General features: G+C 39.5%; 1 protein-coding gene and 7 non-coding genes across 8 annotated transcripts in view; 7 read left to right on the top strand and 1 right to left on the bottom strand.

The window, feature by feature from the left end:
• LOC134326771 (zinc finger protein 850-like) overlaps window positions 1-21,936 on the bottom strand; it is a gene marked incomplete at its 5' end in the record, with an annotated part of 251,417 nt that overhangs the window by 4,653 nt on the left and 224,828 nt on the right. The window lies entirely within an intron of this gene.
• trnaq-cug (transfer RNA glutamine (anticodon CUG)) lies at window positions 6,615-6,686 on the top strand. Its single transcript has one exon. It is a non-coding gene; the product is annotated as a tRNA-Gln (tRNA).
• trnak-cuu (transfer RNA lysine (anticodon CUU)) lies at window positions 8,303-8,375 on the top strand. Its single transcript has one exon. It is a non-coding gene; the product is annotated as a tRNA-Lys (tRNA).
• On the top strand, window positions 11,837-11,908 carry trnaa-ugc (transfer RNA alanine (anticodon UGC)). Its single transcript has one exon. It is a non-coding gene; the product is annotated as a tRNA-Ala (tRNA).
• Window positions 11,997-12,068, top strand: trnaa-ugc (transfer RNA alanine (anticodon UGC)). Its single transcript has one exon. It is a non-coding gene; the product is annotated as a tRNA-Ala (tRNA).
• trnaa-cgc (transfer RNA alanine (anticodon CGC)) lies at window positions 17,309-17,380 on the top strand. The gene has a single exon. It is a non-coding gene; the product is annotated as a tRNA-Ala (tRNA).
• Window positions 17,476-17,547, top strand: trnaa-ugc (transfer RNA alanine (anticodon UGC)). The gene has a single exon. It is a non-coding gene; the product is annotated as a tRNA-Ala (tRNA).
• Window positions 18,400-18,471, top strand: trnat-cgu (transfer RNA threonine (anticodon CGU)). Its single transcript has one exon. It is a non-coding gene; the product is annotated as a tRNA-Thr (tRNA).

Here is a 21,936-nt window from a genome sequence, read left to right on the forward strand (position 1 = left end):
ATAAATAATCAAATACATTTATAACATTATAAATAATAATATACATTTATAACATTATAAATAATCAAATACATTTATAACATTATAAATAATAATATACATTTATAACATTATAAATAATCAAATACATTTATAACATTATAAATAATAATATACATTTATAACATTATAAATAATAATATACATTTATAACTAGGGATGTAACGATTCACCAATACACAGTTAAAAATCGATGCATTTTTGCCACGATTTAAATCGGTAATTCAAGTAAAATGAATCGATATTAACTTTAAACAGCAAAGAGCACTTGCGCTAGCCACTTCGCCTGGTTGCCAAATCGGGCTTCATTCAAAATGGGTGAATATTGAAAGGCTGCGGTAGTGAGTTATGCCTGACTTGGCAACCCAGTCACTACACAGTTCTAGAAAAAAGGCGACCAAAGGTGAAGATGTGGAACTTGAGGATGCCCCCTCCTCTTTCAAATCAGAAGTGTGGCAGCATTCTGGTCTCCTCAAGACCGAAAATAAAAAAAAGATAATGGACAAAATAAAACACAAATAGCACAACGAACATGATAAACATATAAAGCTCCGGTCACCCCGCGTAAGCGAAAATCATTCATAAAAAGGCAAACCACCCTGACAAGCACGTTTACACAACCGCTCGCTGAGCAAAAGAGATTACGGTGTGCACTGGTATTTTCATGGCAAAAGATATGAGACCATTTTCAGTAGCTAAAAATGAGGGATTTTGATTGCTGGTTAACTCACTGGAGCCTAAATACTGCATTCCATCGCGCCCGCACTTTAGCCATACTGTAATGCCAGAACTTTACTTTACAGCACTTTACCAAGCTTGGAGGGAACACAGGCAAAACCTTAGTTTATTTATTTGAAATTTCTTTTTTTATTTGTATTATTTATTTAATGTGGGATTTGTTTTAAATTTCATTTCAGTTTTTTTACACAATGTGAAATGTGACGGTAAATGTGCAGCATTGTTTTAATTGTTGTTTATTTAGATAAATAAAAGATAAGCACACAGACAGTATTCTATTTTATTTTTTAAAGAGAAAAGAAAACGGTCATAATTCGTCTTAAATTTCATTTTGTTAAAAAAAAAAATCGGGAAAAAATCGTATCGTGAACTCAGTATCATGAATCGTATCGCATCGTGGGCAGAGTGTATCGTTACATCCCTATTTATAACATTATAAATAATCAAATACATTTAGAGTGGGGCCAAAAAGTATTTAGTCAGCCACTGATTGTGCAAGTTCTCCTACTTAGAAAGATGAGAGAGGTCTGTAATTTTCATCATAGCTACACTTCAACTATGAGAGACAAAATGAGAAAAAAAAAATCCAGGAAATCACATTGTAGGATTTTTAAAGAATTTATTTGTAAATTATGGTGGAAAATAAGTATCAATAACAAAAGTTCAACTCAATACTTTGAAACATAACCTTTGTTGGCAATGACGGAGGTCAAACGTTTCCTGTAAGTCTTCACCAGGTTTGCACACACTGTAGCTGGTATTTTGGCCCATTCCTCCATGCAGATCTCCTCTAGAGCAGTGATGTTTTGGGGCTGTCGCTGGGCAACACGGACTCCACAAATTTTCTATGGGGTTGAGGTCTGGAGACTGGCTAGGCCACTCCAGGACCTTGAAATGCTTTTTACGGAGCCACTCCTTCGTTGCCCGAGCGGTGTGTTTGGGATCATTGTCATGCTGGAAGACCCAGCCACGTTTCATCTTCAATGCTCTCACTGATGGAAGGAGGTTTTGGCTTAAAATCTCACGATACATGGCCCCGTTCATTCTGCCCTTAACACGGAACAGTCGTCCTGTCCCCTTTGCAGAAAAACAGCCCCAAAGCATGATGTTTCCACCCCCATGCTTCACAGTAGGTATGGTGTTTACTCAGCATTCTTCTTCCTCCAAACACGACAAGTTGAGTTTTTACCAAAAAGTTCCATTTTGGTTTCATCTGACCACATGATATTCTCCCAATCCTCTTCTGGATCATCCATATGCTCTCTGGCAAACTTCAGACGGGCCTGGCCTGGGGTACTGGCTTAAGCAGGGGGACACGCCTCGCTTTGCAGGATTTGAGTCCCTCTCGGCGTAGTGTGTTTACTGATGGTAGCCTTTGTTACTTTGGTCCCAGCTCTCTGCAGGTCATTCATCAGGCCCCTCCGTGTAGTTCTGGGATTTTTGCTCACCGTTCTCATGATCATTTTGACCCCACGGGATGAGATCTTGACCCCAAGGGAGATTATCAATGGTCTTGTATGTCTTCCATTTTCTTACAATTGCTCCCACAGTTGATTTATTCACACCAACCTGCTTGCCTATTGTAGATTCACTCTTCCCAGCCTGGTGCAGGTCTACAATTTTCTTCCTGGTGTCCTTCGACAGCTCTTTGGTCTTGGCCATGGTTGAGTTTGGAGTCTGACTGTTTGAGGCTGTGGACAGGTGTCTTTTATACAGATAACGAGGTCAAACAGGTGCCATTAATACAGGTAACGAGTGGAGGACAGAAGAGCTTCTTAAAGAAGAAGTTACAGGTCTGTGAGAGCCAGAAATCTTGCTTGTTTGTGGGTGACCAAATCTCTTTTCTTATTTTCCACCATAATTTCCAAATAATTCTTTAAAAATGCTACAATGTGATTTCCTGGATTTTTTTTTCCCATTTTGTCTCTCATAGTTGAAGTGTACCTATGATGAAAATTACAGACCTCTCTCATCTTTCTAAGTAGGAGAACCTGCACAATCAGTGGCTGACTAAATACTTTTTGACCCCACTGTATAACATTATAAATAATAATATACATTTATAACATGATAAATAATCAAATACATTTATAACATTATAAATAATAAATACATTTATAACATTATAAATAATAAACACTGTTAGTAATTGTTAAACTGAGATCTGATGCTAAAGTCCTGTAACGTGATTCATCCTGCATTCATCATTTCCTGCTCACACTGATCTGCATGAGCACAATACAAGCTTTCACTGTATGATGCTTCATCCCAGGTTCCTCTGATTCTATTCAATCCAAATCTTATCTTACTCAAGATAAAAAATATCTTACTGAGTTCATCTTTATCTTCAGGTTCTTCCTTCTTCACAGGCTTCATCTGGAAACCTCCACACTGTTGGTCCTCTGGGGTGAGGTGTTCCTCAGAGGTGACGTGTTCCACAGGGATCGAGGTTCCTTCACCTGAAATTTCTTTGTTTTGTGAAAGAAGAAAAATAAGTTTGTTATTGTTGGTAGTAACGACCAACTTCTTTATTAAGCACTTAAGTTAGAACTAACAGACACGTACTTCTATACTATCTGTCAAAAAACACGACCTATAAACCTTTGTTCACACAGGGTTTCAGCAGATTTAATAATAATAATAATAACAATACAACCCCAAATCAGAAAAAGTTGGGACAGTATGGAAAAAGCAAATAATAATATAAACACAGACTTTGACTTTTATTTGATGTCAGACAGGATGAAGCTGAGATGTTTCATCTTTTATCTGCTCAACTTCATTTCATTTATTAATAAACATCCATTCCTGCATTTCAGGCCTGCAACACTTTCTAAAAAAAGGAGGACAGTTAAGATCTGGATGGAAGGTGCAGACTCATCTCTCCAGGACCATCAGCACAATCAATCACGTATATATTGAATATATCAGCTTATATACTCGACTTTATTTCTTCTCATTCATTACCCAATCATTCAGCCACTTGTATTCACCTGGCATTACTCTGTAATTATATACTAGTGTAAACACGGTACAGTCAGCATGATCTGTTTAATCTTCTTTATCTTCTGTCTCCTCATTTCACTCACCTGCTCACTTCTGCACTAAATATACTAAAATATTACAAGAAATTCAGACATGACCAAATTAGGAGAAATGATTTTGCTCAAGTCTTACTGAGTTCATCTTTATCATCAGGTTCTTCTTTCTTCACAGGCTTCATCTGGAAACCTCCACACTGTTGGTCCTCTGAGAAAAGCAGTTCCACAGAAGCCACAAGTTCTGCAGGGATTAAAGTGACTTCACCTGAAATTCATCAATATGAGAAGAAGAAACTCAACAACTGGAGGAAACTGAAGGTTGTGGGTTTGGTTCCTAATCATAAACAAATCCTAGTTAGATTCAAACTTAAATCCAGACACTGTACTGTACCATACTGTCTGGTGGAAAAGTGTCATCATCCTCTACGTATATTTACTTACAGAAGAAATCATCATCGTCATCATCATCCTCCTCCTTTTGTATTATTTTCTTCTGGAATTCTTCATGTTGTAGATCCACAGGGGTGACGTCTCCCTCTTCTGCTGACTGCATTATTAAAGATCTAATAGACAGACAGACAGACTATTCAACTATAAACAAAGTTCACCTGTAAACAAAGTTCAACTATAAATATCAACAACAAACAAAATTCAACTGTAAACAAAGTTCAACTATAAACAAAGTTCAACTGTAAACAAAGTTCACCTGTAAACAAAGTTCACATATAAACAAAGTTCAACTATAAACAAAGTTCACCTGTAAACAAAGTTTAACTATAAACAAATATCAACAATAAACAAAGTTCAGCTGTAAACAAAGTTCAACTATAAACAAATTTCAACTATAAACAAAGTTTAAAAATATGACGTGTTTATATAAAACTGTGAGATTTAATCATGAAGAAACTCAATCAGTTCCGATCAATTGATTCATTTTGCTGGATCGGTTCAAATGAATCGGTTCATAAGTACTGAATCTTGTGTGGTGCTAACAGTTAGCGGAGCAGCTAATAGTTTGTTTGTTTAAATAAAACTCCTCAAATCCTCACAGTGATGTTTTATTATGAACTCTAGTTTTATTATTAATTAGAATGTGGTTATAATTAAATATAAGGGTTATAATTAAATACATATTTTACTTACAGATGAGGCTCTACAGTACAAACACAGCAGCTTCTTGTTCTTCTTATGATGTTTAATGGCGGCTGGCAGAACAACTTAAGACGCACCAGCGTCACCAACTGGACTGGAGTTGAACAGCAGCTTAGCAGTAAAACATCTCCATTAACACATCTGTATTAGTGGTGTGCGATACTGCAAAATTTGGTATCGATCCGATGTAGAGTAGAGCAGTGTATCATGATTTATGAGGTGAATGTATCATCAATTTGCTTTGACTAATAAATGATTTTGTGTTAGTTCATCATGTGCAGTGAAAACCCACTACAGTTGTAGGTGAATAAAAAGTAATTTTATTAATGTAATAAACTTTAATGAAGTCTGGGCTTTTTGTTGAGAAACAATTATATAATAATAAACATAATTCCCACTCTTATTGTACACTCTGGCTTTTTGTAAAATAAAGTACAGAGAAATATTAAAGAACGTCAATTCTTTTTTCATATAAAGTTTTTTGTTCATAAACAATAATATTATAAAACTAAATTAATTCCTTTCACTGCACTTCTTATCTGTCTTAAAACAAAGTACAGTACAACATTAAAACTGAAGAACACATGTTTAAAAACTGAATCTAAGGTATCAATCCCATCACTCTAGTATCGATCCGATTCCAATAACAACGTTGGTATCGATACTATCGATATTTGGATGGATCAGCCCACCACTATGTATCTCTCAGGTAGCTTTAGAGAGGACTACACTACAGACATCCCAAGTCTCCCAAACGTTCCTGGAGTCCCCCGCATATACATAGCGGCTCCCTGATTCCCACAAGTCAGATAAAATCTCCCGGAATCTAGAACGAGTGGCCAAGAGCGCACACACACACATACGAAGGCAACACAGACTTTTTTGATACGATCGCGTATTAAATCCGTTATACACTCTAGCGCTGATATACACTCTAGCGCACTGTGTAGGGAACATAAATCAATTGTCTAATATACTGTCTAGTGCACTAAGTAGGGAACATAAATCTATGATCAAATATACACTCTAGTGCACTAAGTAGGGAACATAAATCTATGATCAAATATACAATCTAGTGCACTATGTAGGGAACATAATTAATTATGTAATACACTTTCTAGTGCACTGTGTAGGGAAAATAAACCAATTGTCTAATTCACTGTCTAGTGCACTATGTAGGGAACATAAATCCGTTAACTAATACGCTACCTAAAGCATTATGTAATAAACATAAGTCTATTATCTAGTACACTATCTAGTGCACTAAGTAAAAAACATAAATTCTTTTTTAATATACAATCTAGTGCACTATGTAGGGAACATAAATCTATTATCTTGCACACTATCTGGTGCACTATGTAGTACACATTAATGTGTTTGTGACGCGAACAGTTAGTTTAGTAGCTCAGTTAGCAGCTCCTAAAAGTTCTGTTATCTCTCAGATCCTTTGCTGTGTGCGAGAGGGTTTTAGCTTTTTTTTTTACTCCCTGAAATGAGTTTTTGTAACTTGGGATATCTGACATGTTAACTTCCATCTATCCATCCAGCTTAAATACCATAAACACCACATAAAAAACATGTGGAGCTAATGGTGTAATTATTAACCTTTGTGTTGAATTCTTCATTAAATAACATGTCTGCTGTGGTTCCATGGTGTAATGGTTAGCACTCTGGGCTCTGAATCCAGCGATCCGAGTTCAAGTCTCGGTGGAACCTGGCTTTATTTAGGTAAAAACACTGTTATCAACGCTGAGAAGACAATAGTGTTTCATATATGACTGCTCTATGCCAAATTAGAACACAAAGCGGCAAGTCATTGTTTACAGCGCCAACTGCGTCCTGAACTTAGTGCAATTTTCCAACAGTGGAACGTTTTGTTGTGATTTTAATACTTGGGTGGCAATGTTTAACTAAAATTACTTTTATTTAGTGTTTAAAACTTCTAAATTACCTCAGTTTTGTCAATTGATTTCAGTCAGTTATATCAATCACATAAGTTTAAATCACCTGAGATGTTAAAGTAAAGTCAGAAGTTGTTTGTATTTTTCTTTTTGGCTTTATTTACTTAGTAAATGGCGAATCATTACATTTAGTTTTTGTGGTGTCATGGTGTAATGGTTAGCACTCTGGACTTTGAATCCAGCAATCTGAGTTCAAATCTCGGAGGAACCTTAACGCCTTTATTTGGGGCCCCGTGTTCCAAGGTTTAAAAACGTTAGCAGTTTCAGGATGGTAGCTTTCAGCGCATGTGCAAGTACAACAGAGCGCTTGTGGGGTGTAGACCGCGATTACTTGTGCTAGTTGTGTCGACCAAGCAGATCCCCATTCAGGAAGGTACATCAGTGTTAAAATACGAGCCAGTTTGTTCAGTAAAACTTTATAAGCCAACAGCAGCGAATAAACTTAAGTGTCACCTTAGATTACATGTTAACTTCCATCTATCCATCCAGCTTAAATACCATAAACACTACGTACAAAACATGTGGAGCTATTCTTACTACAGTAAAACACACTGAACTGACTTTTAAAGTGAAGTTCAAAATGTTGTACAGAGATCGTTCCCATCTAGTGGTGCTAGATAAATTACAGCTTGTTGCTTAGGTACAGATTTGTGACATTGATATTAAATTGTTGATGTTGTGTTTGTTGTTATTTTTTAACTGTTCATGTTTTTAAGTGTAAAACCATAAACAGCACCGTCTATAAATACATGAATCACCTTGTTCTTCCAACTTAGATTTTTGTTTACGTGAACAATGTCTGAAATTTGACGAGCTTGATTAGTTTGTAATATGTGTTAAGATGATGAATGAACCTAAACACTTGCTTTTTAATTTTAAGTTTTCATTTATTTATTTTAGTTTCAATACAACGTGACACCGGCAAGATAAAGAAAGCAAAAATAAAGTGTCCCAAGTGTTTTTGTAACATGTTGTAGACCTGCAATGGCGACTGTTTTTGGCATACAGGAAAGAAAAGGCAGAATGCAGGTGAAAATGTGTTATTTGGCAACCAGCACTGTGTAAATATTGGACAGAACACATGATGGGTTATTTTAACTTGTTGGGTTGTGCAGTTTAACCATTGTGCTGGATTAAATACATTTAAGAAAATACAGCATTAAAGCATAATCTCAATAAAATACGCTCCAATTTAACACTATAATACAATACAGTGACAGTAAGTCTGTGTCTGTTTCTGTTGTTTATTCTGAATTGTGTTTGTTTGTAAACTGTGAATTAGTTCTTAATCTGGTCGTGATGTTAGTGAATTAAACCTACATCTCTCTGATGGTCTGATCGATGAGCTGTCTGTTCGGACATGTTGCTTAAGCCCGGCTAGCTCAGTCGGTAGAGCATGAGACTCTTAATCTCAGGGTCGTGGGTTCGAGCCCCATGTTGGGCGAGTGTCTTCGTTTAACATCTACTGAAACCAAAAGAAAGTTCTTCCACTTTGTACAGTCGGTTTCCGGTGATTATCAGGAGAATATTCGTGCTTGTATTATTGTTGTTTACTGGATGTTATCAGTTACTTATTTCCACTATTCTGTGGGACTACACATTGTTGTTGTGTCTCATATCCGTTTGATCAACAGGCAGGTTGGGCAATAAAAGACACTCGTCCCTGGGTGGGCTTGAACCACCAACCTTTCAGTTAACAGCCGAACACGCTAACCAATTGCACCACAGAGACTCACGCACAGATGTTTCATTGGATGGTGCACACGAGTCACATGACTTGCTTACGTTTACAGAAGTGTAATTAAGTTTGGCAAATTGAAATAATGGCATGTTTCTGACCTGAATGTGAGGGGCATTAAAAAGATCTCACACTTGTCAGAGACAACGTTTTGGACGTTTGGATCCACACCTGGATTAAGCCAAGATTCTGTGATTATCATCATACACGTTTTCTGTATAGATGTTTGTGATGTTAAACTTAGTCTCAGTTCATCCATCATTTGAAAGTGACCTGACGTTCATGACAAACAGACTCGGTAGCGGTGGTCTGTAAGGGGCTCTTTAGCCTTGCTAAGATACCAGACCGGCATCTTCGTTTTTGTCGTCTCTCCCTCCATTGTCTTCATCGCCTTCTGTTGTGTGTGGTCTCAAGTTCGTCTCGGCTGTAGGAGAGGAGACTTAATGAGTGAATTCAGTTTAAATAATAATTTAAAAAACTTACCCATGATGATTTACCAGGTCGTTTGTTACAGTTTCCTTTCCAGTCGTACCTCCAGAAAAACCAAAACACTTAATCTGTAAAAGAAAGACACGTGCATGAATGTGATGAGGTTCTAAGATCTCTGAAAATAATCCTGATCATCCCTAATGAACCCAAATGTAATTCATACTGCACATTCACTGCACTATACTGCACACCCAACATACTGACACTCACTGTTACCCTTATACTGCACCTCTATCTGTTACTGCACCACAGTCAGTATACATACTGTAACCAAACGTATTCAGACACTTTACACCACACACACACACACACACTCACACACTCAGTACCAGGGTGTTTCATGGTATGGGGGTGTGTCAGTACCAGGGTGTGTCATGGTATGGGGGTGTGTCAGTACCAGGGTGTGTCATGGTATGGGGGTGTGTCAGTACAAGGGTGTGTCATGGTATGGAGGTGTGTCAGTACCAGGGTGTGTCATGGCATAGGTTGTGTCAGTACCAGTACCAGGGTGTGTCATAGTATGGGGGTGTGTCAGTACCAGGGTGTGTTACACACACACTTATACCTAGGGTACCCCATTACCCCCAAGACATGAGGAGAACATGCAAACCCTTCAGAAGCCGTCCCACAGTGGAAATCAAGTCAGTATATGTGCAGTCACATAAATCCAGTCATGCCCATATATGGTAAAGGTAAATTCACTCTGCTCTCTTCGAACGCTGTGACATCACAATGTGGACCTGTGCTCTTCAGGAGCAGCATTTTGATTTTCTCCTCATTTACGATGGCTGCTTCTCTGAGAGAGGTTTCTGCGTGTGCTGTGTTGCAGGGCGCCTCCCCGGGCGTCCTCCGGGGGCGACCCGGGTCACGGGGGAGGTGCGGAGGCAGAGGAAGTGCTCCTGATGGAGGGGTTTCTGTTTAAGAGGACCAGGAGTGTGTTTAAAACCTGGAACAGGTCTGTAAACTGATGCTTAGTGTTTATATTAGGATTTATACACTCAATATTATATATATATAAACGATGCGTTTGATCTCTGCAGGCGGTGGTTCATCATACACAACAATCAGCTTCTCTACAAGAAGAGGTTTAAGGTAGGTCACATGACTTTACATGATCTAAATCAGCTCTCTCCTGGACCCATAATGCACCCTCATCTTTTGGGCGCATCACAGCAGAGGTCGACTTCTGTGCCGGGCTGTGTCCCAAACCGCCCCGTCATGTTTAAGTCTGGGACGATTTCACCAGCGTTTATATCATCGACTGTATAAATAAGAAGGTTTTATGTTCTATTCCCCCAGCGTGACTTCACGGTGCTGGCGGAAGACCTGCAGCGCTGTTCGGTCCAGAGCTGCGAGGACGCCGGGCGACGCTTCTGCTTCCGGGTGGTCACGCACACAAGGTAAGTCCAGATCTATTATCATCAGAGACAGACAGACAGATGATCAATAGACAGACAGACAGGTAGATAGACAGACTATTTATCTATCTGTCTATCCATCTGTCTGTCTGAATGTCTGTCTATCTTTCTGTTTATCTATCTACTCAATCTGTCTATCTGTCTGCATCCTATAGAATCTGTATCTATCACCGTGTGTGTACAGGAGCTGTACGTTCCAGGCCGACTGTGAGGCAGGTAGACGGGCGTGGATCAGCATCATTCAGAACCTGACTGAGAGAGAAGAAGAAACAGTCGAGAGTGAGGTGAATTATCATTACCACTATACTCCGGGAGGGGGAGGGGATCAGTTCTCGTCTCTGTAACACCAGTTTAATCCGTCTAAATCAGCAGGAATCAGACGGGTACGAGAATGATTCAGAATCAGGGTCACACCCACTTTAATGATTAAAGCTAGCATGGCTGAGAGTCAGGTGAGCATGTTCTGTGTATCAGGACTTTCTAACCTGAGTAATTTAATCACTGAAAGTAAGAATATCACCCTGTTCTTCTACCATCTTTAATTCTGGCTTCATTTCACCTAATGAACGTGGCATCATCTTTATAAATGCTTACAATCAATTTTATCAATACAATTTTGTCAATTTTGTCAATAAAAAAGGGAACTGCTGTGTAATTTAGTGAATTCTTGCACTGCACATGGCAGAGGACTAAAAGAAATTAAGACCATGTAGAATAAAAGTATTAGGAAAGTATGAGGTTAAAAGCATCAGCTTTTATTTATTCTTAAAAGAAAAATACATGAACCTCAGTGATCTCACACGAAGATCTGTTCTGCTCAACAACAGTAAAGCTCTCCATCGTTTCTGTGTGGCAGCTGCATAACTGAAGGGCTGTCAGTGTAGAATCGGGTATGTGGGCATATGCCCTGCTCTTGTACACTGGCCGGTTAGCTCAGTTGGTTAGTGCGTGGTGCTAATGACGCCAAGGTTGCGGGTTCGATCCCCGTATGGGCCACACCCATTTTTGGACTTAAACTAACAAACAAGTGAGGTCAATAGTACCTGCTAGTTAGAGAAGGCCAGAGAAGGCTGGCCAAAAGTGACCAAACCCCTGGCCCTTTTGCCCAATTAGTTAGGTAAAGATTAAAACAGACAAGGGTGAAAGCAGGTTAAAAGCTTGTTAACTGAGTGTTTAATGTATTTTCCTGCACATGGTTCTGCTTCTCTTTTTGCAAAGACTCTCGTACCCGTTGGAGGTTTACCCTGAGAAGCACAAGTCGGGGATTTAGCTCAGTGGTAGAGCGCATGCTTTGCATGTATGAGATCCTGGGTTCAAGCCCCAGCATCTCCAGTCAAAAGCGTTTTACCATGTCTTGCCTCGTGGTCTTATTCTCTACAATAGAGCTATCGAGCCACAGCAATCCTGCTGTGTCACAGAAGGGGATGTAGCTCAGTGGTAGAGTGCATGCTTTGCATGTATGAGGTCCAGGGTTCAATCCCCTGCATCCTGTTGTTACTTTTGCACAGGGAAATTTTTCAGTGTGTGACCTTTCTTTGCTGTGCTACCACTGCCATGGGCAAGGCGTGGCTCTTGTAAACCAAAGCTCACGGCTCATTCCCAGAGTGTGTCTTATTCGTACTTTGTTTTTAATGTCACAGACAAAACGCTCCTTGAAACATACACTTGGCCGTTAAAGACCCAATCACAAGTTTTTTCTTTTGTAAACTTCACCTGACTGAAACGGCTATAGGACAGCACAAGAGAACTTAATACATCAAAGCTGTAATTGCACAGCAGCATCTTACTGCTACACAGGGATTGTAACTCAGATTAAGCCATTTAAATATCCGGGTAGTTGTTTCAGACCCTGTTAGAACATCAAGTTCTTTTGAAGAAAATCTTGCTGCTCAGATCTTCTACTCCAGTGTCGTTTACTGAATATGAGAAAACAAGCCTTTGAATTCTTAAGTGTACACTGGGAGAGACTTAAACACACACACACACACACTTATAATGAGTCTTCCAATTTATTAGGTATATGAAGCAGGCTTATATAGTCTGTGTCTGCGTGAGAAATGTGAGCCTATGCCTAAACTTAGTTGAATTTTAATGGTGAGATAGCCCAAAGCTAAGTTAATGGTTAGGGAGCTGGGATTAGAGAACACACAAAAAACCTATATAAATACTGTAGGTGCTATGGTTAAAGGCTAAGCACCACCTAATATTGAAGTTTTAAACACATACAGTGTATCACAAAAGTGAGTACACCCCTCACATTTCTGCAAATATTTTATTATATCTTTTCATGGGACAACACTATAGAAATAAAACTTGGATATAACTTAGAGTAGTCAGTGTACAACTTGTATAGCAGTGTAGATTTACTGTCTTCTGAAAATAACTCAACACACAGCCATTAATGTCTAAATAGCTGGCAACATAAGTGAGTACACCCCACAGTGAACATGTCCAAATTGTGCCCAAAGTGTCAATATTTTGTGTGACCACCATTATTATCCAGCACTGCCTTAACCCTCCTGGGCATGGAATTCACCAGAGCTGCACAGGTTGCTACTGGAATCCTCTTCCACTCCTCCATGATGACATCACGGAGCTGGTGGATCTTAGACACCATGATTCCCTCCAGTTTTCGAAGGGAGGGGATCATGCTCTGTTTCAGAATGTCACAGTACATGTTGGAATTCATGTTTCCCTCAATGAACCGCAGCTCCCCAGTGCCAGCAACACTCATGCAGCCCAAGACCATGATGCTACCACCACCATGCTTGACTGTAGGCAAGATACAGTTGTCTTGGTACTTCTCACCAGGGCGCCGCCACACATGCTGGACACCATCTGAGCCAAACAAGCTTATCTTGGTCTCGTCAGACCACATTGCATTCCAGTAATCCATGTTCTTGGACTGCTTGTCTTCAGCAAACTGTTTGCGGGCTTTCTTGTGCGTCAGCTTCCTTCTGGGATGACGTCCATGCAGACCGAGTTGATGCAGTGTGCGGTGTATGGTCTGAGCACTGACAGGCTGACCTCCCACGTCTTCAACCTCTGCAGCAATGCTGGCAGCACTCATGTGTCTATTTTTTAAAGCCAACCTCTGGATATGACGCCGAACACGTGGACTCAACTTCTTTGGTCGACCCTGGCGAAGCCTGTTCCGAGTGGAACCTGTCCTGGAAAACCGCTGTATGACCTTGGCCACCATGCTGTAGCTCAGTTTCAGGGTGTTAGCAATCTTCTTATAGCCCAGGCCATCTTTGTGGAGAGCAACAATTCTATTTCTCACATCCTCAGAGAGTTCTTTGCCATGAGGTGCCATGTTGAATATCCAGTGGCCAGTATGAGAGAATTGTACCCAAAACACCAAATTTAACAGCCCTGCTCCCCATTTACACCTGGGACCTTGACACATGACACCAGGGAGGGACAACGACACATTTGGGCACAATTTGGACATGTTCACTGTGGGGTGTACTCACTTATGTTGCCAGCTATTTAGACATTAATGGCTGTGTGTTGAGTTATTTTCAGAAGACAGTAAATCTACACTGCTATACAAGCTGTACACTGACTACTCTAAATTATATCCAAGTTTCATGTCTATAGTGTTGTCCCATGAAAAGATATAATGAAATATTTGCAGAAATGTGAGGGGTGTACTCACTTTTGTGATACACTGTTAAATCTGCAATCCCTCACTTGACAGAGACTAGAGATTCTTGCTCCTGGTTCTGCTTCTCTTTTTGCAAAGACTCTCGTACTCGTTGGAGGTTTACAGTGGTGTATAGTAACGAAGTAATAATACTTCGTTACAGTACTTAAGTAGATTTTTGGAGTATGTGTACTTTACTGGAGTATAAAAAAATTCGGCAACTTTCACTTTTACTCCACTACATTTCCTAAAGAAATTGTGTACTTTTACTCCGATACATTTGCTGTATGCGAATTTGTTACTCGTTATTACAAGATAAAACGACAAGAATTTTTTAGCTAAATAATGTGAGGTGTGACAGACTGCAGCAGGTTTGGCGAATCTGCGCTTGTAAATTACATCAGCGCTTAAACACATTAATGCGCAGATGCAAACGTTTTGTAAAAGCGCATCGTTCACTCAAAGATACGGAATAATCGGCATTTCAGAATCTCCCCGTCTAACACACTGATGCAAGATAGGAATGATTAACAAAGTAAAGCCACAGCACCATTGTTTTTATTATTATTATTATTAGCATTAACATTGTTCAGATATTTAGCTACCGATTACATTCGAACCACAAATAAAACGTTTCACTACATTAGTTTGTAATTAATTCAGTGCAGACATGATGTGTCCCATCATTTTTAAAAACTCACCTACAGACAAATATTTCCTCAGATAACTTCTGTATCACTGTCAAGCTGGCGTTCTGCTTGTTACTCTTGGACTTTAAGAATGTGCTCAGCTTCCAGTTGTTACTTTTGCACAAGAACGTTTTTTCAACTTTCTGCCAGCTACCTGGAGAGGTAAGGCGTCGGTCTCGTAAACCGAAGATCACGGGTTCAATCCCCGTTCGTGCCTTTAACATGCATGCTCTTGTTTTAAAACATGACCAATATGCTCTAGTTCACATTCCCTCTAGGCTAATTTAAGAAACACAACTTATTTCCTATTTTCCCTTGCAGGTCTTATTTACCACATTAATGCTGTGCTTCCACACCAGCACATTTCCTCTACATAGGGATGGCAGCTTAGAGGTACTGCATGCCGTGCCTGTATGAGCTCCAGAGTGTCACATCCCTTGAAATATCCAGGTACTTAGTCAGACTCAATCACAAGCTTGTTTTAAACTTCACCCAGCTGACTGAGCAAAGGTACAGGAGTTTCTATTGGCTTGCATGACATGATGGAGCTTGTTAACCGAGTGTTTAATGTCCTTTTGGAGCCAACCGGTTCAGAGAGCCAATTCTTAACCGCTACCACAGAAGACTATGCAAGTGTGCTGTTAAATCTGCAATCCCTCACTTGACAGAGGCTAGAGATTCCTGCTCCTGGTTCTGCTTCTCTTTTTGCAAAGACTCTCGTACCCGTTGGAGGTTTACAGTGGTGTATAGTAACGAAGTAATAATACTTCGTTACAGTACTTAAGTAGTTTTTTGGAGTATGTGTACTTTACTGGAGTATAAAAAAACTTTCACTTTTACTCCACTACATTTCCTAAAGAAATTGTGTACTTTTACTCCGATACATTTGCTGTATGCGAATTCGTTACTCGTTACTACAAAATAAAACGACAAGAATTTTTTTGCTAAACGATGTGTGTGACAGACTGCAGCAGGTTTGGCGAATCTGCGCTTGTAAATTACATCAGCGGTTAAACACATTAATGCGCAGATGCAAACGTTTTGTTAAAGCGCATCGTTCACTCAAAGATACGGAATAATCGGCATTTCAGAATCTCCCCGTCTAACACACTGATGTAAGTTAGGAATGATTAACAAAGTAAAGCCACAGCACCATTGTTTTTATTATTATTATTATTATTAGCATTAACATTGTTCAGATATCTAGCTACCGATTACATTCGAACCACAAATAAAACGTTTCACTACATTAGTTTGTAATTAATTCAGTGCAGACATGATGTGTCCCATCATTTTTAAAAACTCACCTACAGACAAATATTTCCTCAGATAACTTCTGTATTACACTGACAGAGGAAACATTCATGGTGCTGAGGAACATGCACGTCTTTAACCCTTTAATGGTCTCAACAAGAACTCAACTTTCAAAATTTTATGGATGATTTTTCAGCTGCTGCTTCAGGTTGACACATAAGTTAGAAATGGTGTTTTCTTAAAGTAAGAATACCAATGTTTTTTACGTTTAACACACGCCAATCAGGGAGTAGATACAGCCCAAAAAAGATGATTTAAATACAGCTTATTTTACCCAGCTATTTAGATTATACTAATGGTTGAGCAGATCATTAAAGGGTTAAAAGTGCCACACGTTTAGTTAAACTTGCTTGAGTTTTGCTTTTAAATTAATTCTGCCAAAATTCAATTGTTTTAGGTTATTATGTATTATGTATATACGTAGTATCTACAGTATAACTTGAATGTACTACCCAAATCAAAAAAATAAAACAGTATAGAAAATGCAAATAAAATAGATGCAGTGTTTTTTACATTTACATCGACTCTTATTCCATCTTTTATGAACCCAAAATATTTCATGTTTTGTCTGGTCAACTTCATTCTTAACATACACATACATGCATTTTAAGCTACAACACATTCTAAAAAAAGTTGGAACGGGGCAATTTAGTCCTCGTAATGTGGTTAAAAAACAACTAAATAATGACGTGATTTCAAACAGGTAATGTGAACAGCTGATTATTATCATGAATTGGCACAGATCATGTTCAGATGAAAGGAATAAAAAAGCTTGTTAAGGTGGTTTACAGGCTTAAAAGAACAATCTTATATTTTTCTAAATGACTGCTTCAGTTTATACTAACAGCATTTACTTTTACTTCTACTTTTAATACTTAAGTACATTTAATATCAAATTACTTTTAATACTTAAGTACATTAAACATCAGATACTTTTAGACTTTTACTCAAGTAATATTTTAAAAGGTGACTTTTTCTTCTATCTAAGTAAATTTCTGGTAAGATACTTGTTCTTTTACTCAAGTATGGCCTTCAGGTACTTTATACACCACTGGAGGTTTACCCTGGGAAGCACGAGTCGGGGATGTAGCTCAGTGGTAGAGCGCATGCTTCGCATGTATGAGGTCCTGGGTTCAATCCCCCGCATCTCCATTCAGAAGCTTTTAATTAGGGACCATGTCTTTCCTGGCGTTCTTATTCTCTACAATAGAGCTATAGAGCCACAGCAATCCTGCTGTATCAGAAAAGGGGATGTAGCTCAGTGGTAGAGTGCATGCTTTGCATGTATGAGGTCCAGGGTTCAATCCCCTGCATCTACAGCTTGTTGGTTCACTCACTTGAAACAAACTTCAAGTTTGCTTCCACACCCGATAGCTTTAAGAATGAGCACTTTCAAGCACACATTGCAGTGCTTACTCGTGCACAGGGACATTTTTCAGTGTGTGACCTTTTTTTGCTGTGCTGCCACTGCCATGGGCTAAGGCGTCGCTCTAGGAAACCAAAGCTCACGGCTCATTCCCAGAGTGTGTCTTATTCGTGCTTTGTTTTTGAAGTCATCTTACTGCTACACAGGGATTGTAGCTTAGATTATACCGTTCAAATATCCGGGTAGTTGTTCCAGACCCATTCACAAATCAGTTTTAATCTTTACCTAACTAATTGGGCAAAAGGGCCAGGGGTTTGGTCAGCTTTTCCATTTGCTTTACACGGTGCAGCTTGTTAACTGAGTGTTTAATGGTTTTTGGAGCCAACTGGCTTGCAGAGCCAATTCTTAACAGCTACCACAGATTACTCTGCAAGTGTGCCTTTAAATTTTCAATCCCCTGCCTGCTAGAGACTAGAGATACCTGGTCATGGGTCTCTTTTTGTTTTTGCAAAGAGTCCTGTACCTGTTGCAGTGGTACCTGTTCTGTGGGAATGTAGCTCAGTGGTAGAGCGCTGGCTTTTCATGTATGAGGCCCAGGGTTTAATCCCCAGCATCTCCAGTAGCTTGTTGTTTCACTCTGCTAGAAAAAAGCTTCAAGTGTGCTTCTAAAGCCGATGGCTTTAAAAACAGTCACTATCAAGCTGGTGTTCTGCTTGTTACTCTTGAACTTTAAGAATGTGCTCAGCTTCCAGTTGTTACTTTTGCACAAGAACGTTTTTTCAACTTTTTGCCAGCTACCTGGAGAGGCGCGATGGCCAAGTGGTAAGGCGTCGGTCTCGTAAATCGAAGATCACGGGTTCAATCCCCGTTCGTGCCTTTAACATGCATGCTCTCATTTTAAAACATGACCAATATGCTCTAGTTCACATTCCCCCTAGGCTAATTTAAGAATCACATTTCATTTCCTATTTTCCCTTGCAGGTCTTATTTACCACATTAACCCATTTATGCCCAAATTTTTCCCAGTCATGCAAATATGCAAATCATGTGTTATTAGCAACCCTTTGAAATAATCAATAATTATTTCCTCCAAAAAAATGAGAAAAGTATATGAAAAAGTGTGTTTTATTACCGGTCACAATTGTGACCGGTGGGATGATATGCGTATTCTCAATGAAAGGTTACACAAATTGTTTTTTGTTGAAATAAGGGCCTTCTGACAGCAATCACTGAAACAGAATACTTGATCAGGAACTTGGGACTTTCCACACCATAGGAACACTAAGACCAATGGCAAAATATGATCAAAATATGTTAACATTGTTTGTTTATATCAAATACAAATTTCAACAGCATCACTTTAGTGTAACATGTATTGAACCATTTATTTGTAAACATTTTAAATTGTACTTTAGTGCAAATATTTTAATGTTGGTATAACATTTTAGTACAACATTCGCAACAAAATACACATTACATTCAAGTACTTCATTCAAAACTTCAGGAATGATGTAAACTGTTGTGTATACCATTAGGAACAGACCTAATTTAACAAAAAATAAATGTATTTAGATTATAGGCAGGTATACAGTAACGAGGTAGGCACCAGAACAAAGTGCTTGATTCTGTTGATCAACAAAACGAACAACAACAAAAAAAAATGTCTCTTGTACTCCTATATTCATTTGTTGGTCCTTTCATTCCTTTATATTCACTTTACCATATTTTCTACTTTATATGGTATGCCTTAAAGCACTCAATGTGCAGTGGACTGTTGCATTTCTCACATGCATAGGTGGTGCGTTTATCACAAAGACGACATCTGAAGAACCGATTCCCTGTGTTGATTGGCCAGTGAGAGACTTGGTCATATCTTGCTTGATCTTGCACAGTACTGGCCAGTAGAGATCTCCTTCCGTGGTTCAGAGGCTTTGTGCCAAACCTTTGTATGAGAGATTGTGCCACTACTCGTGTGAAGGTGAGCAGATCAATGGTCCCTCCCATAACATCTCTGTAAAAGTAATGGCTATTCACAAGTGCACTGTTGAGAGACCATGCAAAGATGGGCCACCACCACTTCTTGGACCTGATTGTGATGCTGTATCTTGAGGCCTGCTGGTCATGAAGATCAACACCTCCCATATGCTCATTGTATTGCTTGATGCATTGTGGTTGTCGGACTTGGTCAAAAGCATGTCGCTCTTTGTTCCATCGTTTGACAGTGGACTCAGTATAGGTCTGCTCCATGTTTGTTGCCATAGTGACAACATTGTTGTCCTTCCAGCGGACCAGCAGCTTCTCTCCTTCTGTTAGAACTTGAGTGGTTCCTCGGGGTAACTTGTTGAATTCATTCTTTGGAGTGAAGGGAACATCAAAAAGACGGTTGTCCCTTGTTGTCCCACAGCTACCATATCCCCTCTTTGTCATCTCATCCAGAAGTGAAAGGGAAGTAAAGAGGTTGTCATGATAGAATTTACAACCTTGTGGCACTTCACCTTGCTCTGCAAGACCGAGAACGACAGTCGGCCCCTGGCCTAATTTGGTCTGTGGGAGGAGTGTGAAGCGTCCCCCATATGGCTCCATATGATGCATGTACCCCTTATGTGAGGCAAGGCTCCAGATTTTATAACCAAAACGGATTGGTTTGCCTCTGATAAACTGCTTGCATCCATGACGGCCATAATATCGTATCATGCTTTCATCCACAGCCAGCCATTCTGGATATGGCATGACTTTGTATGATGTGTTGAGCTCAGTGAAGATGGGCCTGACTTTGAAAAATGGGTCCTCTGTGATCTTGGTGTTGTCAACAAAATGTAGTGAGGCCATGATCTCGTCAAATCGATTCCTCCGCATTGCATTTGAAATGCATTCATTGTGTACATCATCGTCAAGCGACCAGTGCATACGCCTTCTTGGAACTGTGCTGTATCCGGATGCCAGTAAGATCCCATAGAATGTAAGGAGCTCTTCCATATTCATATTCAGTGGCCTGGCCTTGGTCTGGGTAGAGTAGAGGTTGGACATTTCAACATTGATCTCTCTTAGGGCGGGTGGATACATTAGGAGGAAAAGATCCATTGGATCAGGACAGCTCTGTTTGACACATTCAGCAGCATTGGGGCTGTATACTTTGTATTCAGGAAAGCTAACAGTGGTCGGCCTCTTTGATCGTTTGAACACTCTGTCTTTATTTTTTACAACCTCAGGCTGTGCCCATACCCCTTCGGGCTGACCCTTCTGGTGGCTAGAAGACCTGCCAGAAGGTTCCCCAGATCCACAATTCTGGCTCTTAGAGGGCCTTGAAGATGTATTGGACTTGCTTCTCTGGTGGCTAGAGGACCTTGAAGGTTCCTCAGACTGTCCATTCTGGAATTCAGAGGACCTTGGAGTGTCTTTAGACTTGTTTTTCTGGCGTCTAGGATATCTTGGAGGTCTCTCAGACTGGCCAGTCTTCTCACATGAGAATGTTGGAGGCTCTTTGGTTTTATCTATTGGGTGGCTAGAAGATCTGGGCCCAACAGTAGACAGTGGTGAAGAAGAGGTTGGCTCTTGTGGTTGCCTGGAACGTCTTGTAGAGACCCTGTACTCTCCATTTTCAAAGGTGACATATTGCAATGGGGGGCTGGTTGGGGTGGGGTGGAGGGTGAGTTCACAGTCGATTTTATTCCCGTCATCATCTGTCTTCAACAGTTCAGCGTGTGCATTTAAAATTCTGGCTGGCAAATGGCCCATTTCTCCCTGGTAGTCCATATCTGACCCATCACTATCACAATCACTTATAATAGCATCTTTCTCATTTTGAGGTATGATTGCAATGTTGCATGCCTTTTCTGGGCCATCATCTATATCCAACATGTCAAGGACTTCACTTAAAGTCAACCTAAAATAAAAAAAAAATGTAGGTAAGATGCAACAAGAATTTTGTTTGTATATTAAGTATGTGTGCATCTAGATATAACATTCTATCCCACCGGTCACAATTGTGACCGTTTACATGTTTACTCATTCTGCAAACACACCAAAGACATTTGACAAATTACAAATGTATATATTATAACTAAACAACTTAGAGAGCATGTGTACAAAATGTTTTTTTTCTATGTTTATTTTAACATACTTTACTAACCTTTTATTTGGGAGCTTTGAGGCAGCCATCCTCTTCTCAAGATGCAACCAGGAAGTAAACAGCTCTGGTCATGTGACAATTTACTCAAAAAAATTGATACTGCCCACATTTAATTGAAACATTGTAATATTTCAATATTTCCTTATAGGGTATTGGGAAATTCCCCAGTAACATTTTTAGAGGCTTATAATTAATAAAAAAAAATTCGGTCAC

Source organism: Trichomycterus rosablanca, chromosome 14 (genome assembly GCF_030014385.1).
Source record: "Trichomycterus rosablanca isolate fTriRos1 chromosome 14, fTriRos1.hap1, whole genome shotgun sequence".
Classification (NCBI taxonomy): Eukaryota; Metazoa; Chordata; class Actinopteri; order Siluriformes; family Trichomycteridae; genus Trichomycterus; species Trichomycterus rosablanca.